This window comes from Mesoplodon mirus (assembly GCF_964341445.2).
Source record: "Mesoplodon mirus genome assembly, chromosome: 12".
Classification (NCBI taxonomy): Eukaryota; Metazoa; Chordata; class Mammalia; order Artiodactyla; family Ziphiidae; genus Mesoplodon; species Mesoplodon mirus.
Window position 1 is genome coordinate 43,608,647 of NC_138988.1, and position 7,143 is coordinate 43,615,789.

The 7,143-nt window shown below is 46.5% G+C and overlaps 1 long non-coding RNA gene across 1 annotated transcript; it reads left to right on the forward strand.

The window, feature by feature from the left end:
- The first annotated feature begins 5,552 nt into the window (after positions 1 to 5,552).
- LOC309813891 lies at positions 5,553 to 6,800 on the forward strand. Its single transcript, XR_014295556.1, has 3 exons — positions 5,553 to 5,622; positions 6,128 to 6,213; positions 6,339 to 6,800. It is a non-coding gene; the product is annotated as an uncharacterized lncRNA (long non-coding RNA).
- The last annotated feature ends 343 nt before the right edge of the window (positions 6,801 to 7,143 follow it).

Sequence of the window (7,143 nt, forward strand, 5' to 3'; positions counted from 1 at the left end):
GAATGAGCTACAGCTTTTCTCCTCAAAGTGTGATTCCAGCTAGGAGCTTAGCAGAAATGCAGCACCTCAGGCCCCCACCCTAGGCCTCTTGAATTAGACTGCATTTTTTTGATGCCTTATAGATTTTATTTGTTATAAAGAAAATTCATCTCTATATGTATCTTTATTTTTTATTTTTATTTTTTTCATGTGACTTGCTTTATTGTGATACCTGCTTTATTGTGGTGGTCTGGGACCGAACTCACAATATCTCTAAGGTATGCCTATATTGTTTTATTTAAAAAAATTTCTTTCTATTGAAGTATAGTTGATTTACAGTGTTTCAGGTGTACAGCAAAGTGATTCAGTTATACATACATATACAAATATATATATATTCTTTTCCAGATTCTTTTTCATTTTAGGTTATTACAAGAATGGAATATAGAGACTCTGCATTTTAATGAAATTCTTAGGAAATTGGTAAACACATTGAGTCTGAGAGACGTTGGCACAGAAAACACCTACTGAGTGCCTGTTACCTGATGGATACTTAATAATTATGTTTCCCCTCACCTCCCTCCTTCAAGGCATCTAGTGATTCCCTATACCCTGCAGTCAAGCCCAAGTTCTGTATCTGATGGGCAGTGGCACAGGCTACTCCAGCGGGATGTGGCACCTGGGTGGGCCCTGTTGTACAGGTCGTGCTCCTGCTCCCTGCCCTGGCCAGCTGGTTCTCTGACTGTAACTCGTATCTCAGCCACCTCGGCTGCACTGCCTACCCATCACTTCCTTACCTGCCTGAGTCATATTCAAGGCCAAGCCTCTTCCTAGTCCATCCCTATCCCAGGGCCTGGTCAGGGTCTGGCACCAGTGGGCCCTCAACACACGTGTTTATCACATGGTCAGTGACCACATGTCCACAAGGCCTTCCCTGGCTGCCCACTGCCCTTCTCACAGCTTGTGCCCAGTGTGCCCCTGGTCTCCTATGCTCTCCTGAGGGTGGGGCTGCACTGCAAGCTTCTACCTTTCCTTCTCCCCATCACCAACATGGACTCACCGGCCAGGACCAGCTGTGGCTGGGACTGCAGTGCTATGGGTTGGCTGACCTACTGGCGTTTGAGGAACTCCACTGCCCCATTTCCTTTCTCGGTCTCCCCCTGGCCTCAGTGTCAGGCCACCTTTCCCTGCCTTTGGCCAGGCTAAAATTTGTGCTAAAAATAATCCAAAGACTGCTGCTAGACACCCTCAGGTGGGAACTCAATATAGAGGAGCCTGCCCCACTGAGGACTCACAGATAGACTTTACTCAAATACCTCAAGCTGCAGGAAACTTCAGATACTTGTTAGTGTTTGTGGACACTTTTTCTTTTTCTTTCTTTTTTTTTTTTGGCCGTGCCATGTGGCATGCAGGATCTTAGTTCCCTGACCAGGGATCAAACCTGGGCCCCCAGCAGTGGAAGCACAGAGTCCTAACCACTGAAGTGCCAGGGAATTCCCTGTGGACACTTTTTCAGAATGAGTGGAAACATAAGCCACCTGGACAGAAAAAACATCTGAAGTAGTTAAATCCCCCTTTAAGGAAATTATTGCCCAAGTTGGATTGCCTGCACCCTTCAAAGTGACGGTTACACTGTCTCCAGTATAACCCAACAGATATCTAAAGCATTGCATATTGTTGGAAACTACATTCAGCCTGAAGACCACAATAAACAGGAAAAACTGAGAAAATGAATCACATATTCAAAGAGAGCATTGCTAAAATATGTCAGGAGACCAACTTGGCATAAGGTCTTGCCAGTTGCCCTGCTATGGATTATAGTGGCTCCCAGAAGTGAGCCCTTCAGGAGTATTGTGTGGTAGGCCATTCCAGGTGTCTGCCTGGGCAGGAAGATCTGTAGATGTCTTAAAGGACCTAGCAGTCAACAACTATGTTAAGAATTGGGCACTATATGAACTTCTGTTCATGAATTTGCTTCCAGTAGGTCCACCTACCCAACTGAGATGGTACTGCACCCCTTCCAGCCCAGGGATTGAGTCCTCCTCAAAACCTGGAGAGAACAAGGACTGGGACATCAACTTGCCGCTAAGTGGACAGGACCATACAAGGTGCTGCAGAACACCCACTCCTCATTTTGATAAATTAGCCAGGATAAGACCATGGATTTACCACACCCGAGTAGAACTCACTCCTCTAGAAACTGGACAGGATGAAGAAAAATAGACTTGGCCTTGTGAGACATTAGAAGATCTTAAGTTGCTGTTTCGAGTCAAGCCTCTTACCAGATAAGTAACGATGACTCTTGCTCTTCTCTTTTGTTTCACTACACTGGTGACAGCCACTTGTTAGAAAGGGAATGCTTTAATAAAACTATCTCCAGGGGGCTTCCCTGGTGGCGCAGTGGCTGAGAGTCCACCTGCCGATCCAGGGGACATGGGTTCGTGCCCCGGTCCGGGAAGATCCTACATGCCGTGGAGCGGCTAGGCCCATGAGGCATGGCCGCTGAGCCTGCGCGTTCAGAGCCTGTGCTCCGCAATGGGAGAGGCCACAACAGTGAGAGGCCCACGTACTGCAAAAAAAACAACAAAAAAAAACCACACAAAAAAACACAAAAACTATCTCCAAGTGTGGCCAAAGAGGGGAAATAACCCTCTTTAAAGATATAAAGAACCTGCTGTATAAAAAAAAAATGATATAAAGACAGCATAGCACAGAGCTTCGTGGGTATCCTTATTCCAAGTTTATGTGTACATTCAAGTGCTTGTCTAAGTGTTGTGAAGGACCATAAAAAGGGGATCCAGTGCAAACTGTTCATGCCCAGCCTGGGCCTCGGGAATACTTCTAGTCCCAAATTGATCAATTCCATTACACAATCACCCCCTCATGGCCTCTGTTAAGCAGGAAGTAGCCAGAGTGGTCATCACCCCTTTCCCCAGAAGATTGTGGAATGGACATTGACTGGGGAGAATTGTAATAGAGAAGAACAAACCTAACACCATATTGGATCTATTCCTTTAGCTCTCACATTTGTGCTTTGTTTGCTATGCTTAGTTATTCTGGCTCTGCACCTTTGAAAGAATGATGCCTATAGCCTGAAATACACATAGCAGCCCTTTCTCAAGGCTCTGCCTCCCAGGCTTGACCTTTAAAGAGGTAACACTTTTCCATTCATATAGAGATAAAAAGGTGCAGAACAGAGAATAACAGTTGTCTTGTTGGAGGAATATCATGACCAGACCTACGTGGACTGCTACAAGAACAAAGGATTATCACATTCCTTCCGGGTTCTGGCCAGCACCAAGAAATCTGCAATGGCCAGCCACACCTGGTCCCCTTTTAGTATAAAATAACTCTGAGTTCTCACTCAGGTAAAATGGTTCTTTGGGACACTAGTCTGCCATCTTCTTGGTCTGCTGGCTTTCCAAATAAAGTCTCTATTCCTTGTCCCCACACCTCATCTATCAATTTATTGGGCTTTCATGTAGAGAGCAGTACAAGCTTGGACTCGGGAACAGGGTGAAGGATGCTTTAACTAACCTTGTTGTGGTAAATATTTTGCAATGTATACATGTATCAAATCATCACATAGTACAGAATAACTTACACATTAACACTTAAACTTACATATTATATGTCAATTATATTCAGTAAAGCTGGAAATAAATACTGGGAAAAAATTTTTAAACAAACAGAGAAAATGTGCCTGTCATTCTTCTCCAGGAGTCTCATTTGGGTTGAATTATTTATAAATCTCAGTAGAATTAGGCAGAAGTCGTACAGGCTCATTTGCAAATTGAAGCAAAAGTGTCCCTTTATTCCAAAACAAGTCTTCGTTTGCAGGCTAACTCTTAAGTAGTGTTTGGTAACCACCCCTATTCTGTATTGCACTTTTGTACGTATGCCACGCATCACCACCCTGACTCACTTGTTTGCTCACTCACTTATGGGTATTTATTAAGCACCTCCTGCATGCCATACCCTGTGCATAGGGCTGGTTGCTTGTGACATAAAGATGAACAGGGCAGGGTCTCTACCCGATCCCTCCACAGTTTCGATCTCAGTTCGGCTTCCACACTTCAAGGTTGCAAAAAGAGACAGCTCAGGGAACATTGAGCAATCAGCAATTATCAGAAGGACAGGGGAGTGGTCTGTCTTGCCTCTGTCCACCAAGCACTGTCTTCTGCCTCCTTGTGTCTCCGCCTCTCCCCAGCATTCCCCAAGGCCCAGAGCTTCAGGCTGGGCAGGCAGTCAGCACGGGCCTAGAGGACAGCCTTTGGCTATGGGAGTCCCCTTGATTTTACTCAAAGCACATGGCTTTGTTGACAAAAAAATCTGCAGCAGTTGCATTCTTGGGAGGGAGTGGTATGTGCAGGTGAAACTGGCAAGGCTTTGTGTTACAGTTCTGTGAAGAACCTGCAGACCCACAATGATCTTGAGTCACATTGTCATGGTTCAAATCCTGACCCTGCCACTCAAGCCTCGGTCAAGTTATTTCTCTGAGCCTGAGTTTCCTTATTGTAAAAAATCAGGCTAATAATCCATGTGGCAAGGATGGTGTGAGGATTAGCAATGACACATGTAAAGCACATCATACGGAGCTTGGAATATTGTGGGCTCTCAGGAAATGAAGAATTACTACTCAAGGCAAGAAGGTCCCAAACAGGGTAATAAAAATCTGCATTCTGGGGATACATGGAGGAAGCGACACTCTCTTTCTAAGAGGTCTTGGTGAAGCATTCACCTGGGAGGACAGGCCAGAAGGACCAAGCTGCACAGAGTCGAGAGGATGGGTTATGGGCCTCACACACTGGGGGGTCGCTCAATGCGCCCCCTTCTCCTGGGGTCTCCAGGGCTTTGATGACAGGCAACTGCCTGTCCCCTTAGGACCCTCTTCACTCTCTGTGGTCCTGTTCCATCCCAGATGCTCCCTCGGTAAGGATTCTTGAGTGACGGTGGGAAGGGAGGGACTTAAAGGATCTGGGCCTGTGCTGGATGAGTCTTTGGAGGGATACAGAAGGCAGGGTTAGTTCTGGATCAGCTGCTGTCAAGAAGCAGGGGAATTCAGTGACTGGGAGTCTAGTAACTTTTGCCTGGGTGGTGGGAGTATTGAAATGGGCTAGAGCTGTCCCTGGTAACGGGGCAGCAATCACCAGTGTTGGTCCAGGTGTGTATGTGGGAGGGTGGGGCTAGTCTTTTTGTTGTTGTGGAGTGGCCCTGTCTGAGTATCTGTGATGTTCAGGTGGGAGCTTAACAGTCAGGCAGCCAACAGGGGGGTTTCCCTCTTTTCCTGTATTAGGGAATCTGATATGGTCGAGCCCACAGAATGGGGACGATAAGAAGGATGACCATGACTGCATGTGCAGCTCAGGCCACGGTTTACACAGCTCTCCCATAGGCACCATCTCCCTTGAAGGGTAGGAAACTGAGGCCCAAGGAGGTTAGAGTAACTCCAGGCCACTCAGCTGGTAGGATGAGTGGAGTAGGCAGGAAGTCCACCCCAAGTCAAAAATGTACATACATGCAGTGTCTGGCTGTTTCTCTGCAGGTTCCCGAACCCAAAGCAGATGCCTCTGGGCAGACTCAGGGTCGACGACCATCACTCCTTCCTAAAGGGCTTTCGTCCTGGCCCTGAGAGAAAAGCAGGTGAGGGGGGAACAGGGAATAGAGGGGTTGTTGATGGTGGGGTTGGTGAACCATTCCCTCAATGGAAGCTTTGAGGCTCCCCTTTGTGGTTGTCACATGAACTGCTGGCCCAGGCCTGGCTGAGGCAGGTGTGGGCAGCAAGGTCCCCTCCAGGGCCCCAAGTCAGGCAGGCCCTGTGCCAGGCACACCATAGTCAGGGGCTCAGTTGACCCTCAATCCATTGGCCTGCGAGCTGGATGTTCTCAGCCCATCATAGAGATGATGAAACAGAGCTGAAGTCAGAGTTTACCCAGGAAAAGAGTGCTGAAGCTGGGCATTTAGGCCTCGCCTCGTCCAGTGATGGAGCTACGGGTATCACACAGACTCCCCTTCCCAATTCTCAATTTGTAAAGGCTGTTTAAACTCAGACCCCCCAGCTAGGCTGTGGGACTAAGAAGGAATTTTTGGACTTGATAAAGGGCTTCCCAGTTTTATAAAGTGTTTTCACATTCTTTATTTCTTGTAGGCCTCGCAGAACCCTATAAAGCAGGTTCATGAGGTATGATTATCTCCACTTTATAACCAAGAAAACAGGTGCAGAGATAACAACAGGTAAAACATAATAATCATCATCCTAGTTATTAATGTTTACCATGTGCCAAGCTCTGTGCTAAGTGTTTTGCAATTGTTACCTTGTTTAATACTCGAACAACACTGATACTGTTCCCATTTTACAGAAAGGATGTGAAGGCACAGAAATGGGCACAGTTCAGGACCTAGAGCTGCAGTCTGACTTTGGAATCCGAGCTCTTCCTTACCACACCCTACTGACACTTGTGACTCACTATGGACCACAGGTCTGGTGAAAGATGGACAAGAACTGGATTCTGCCTTCTCTGATGCCCTGGGCAGTGTTCTTTCTACCACATCACACTGGCTCTGTTGTCCTCTTTCGCATCTGAAGGTAATAATACCGGTGAAAACTTAAAAAAAAAAAGAGAGAGAGAAAGACCAGTTACACTCAGTTCTTTGAGGAGAAAAAAAAGCATTGGCAAGATGAATGAGAGTATGATGAACTGGGAGACTGGGATTGACATATATACACTAATGTGTATAAAATGGATCACTAATAAGAACCTGCTGTATAAAAAAAGAAATTAAATTTAAAAAAAGAGATGAATGAGGGTAGACTCAGGGCACTGGGGAGGGGTGTTTGATGGGTACACTGCCAGAGGGGAGGTCTGGGCTGTGCTCCAGGCCAAGCTCACGACTTAGCCTGGTTGTATCTCCCTGGGGTAGGGAGCACCGTGTTTGTAATTCCACACTAGTTGCTGTAAGTGCTGTCTGTCTCCCTGAGTATTCTTCTAAAACTTCTCTGTGCCAGTAGGCTGGTCTATCTGGGGAGCCATGGTTTCAAAATTGAAGTGTCTAGAGCTTCACTGTCCAATGCAGTGGTCACAGGCCACACGTGGCTGTGGAGCACTGGTGATGTGGCTAGTCTCAATTGCACTGTCATGTAAGTATAAAATATTTACCAGATTT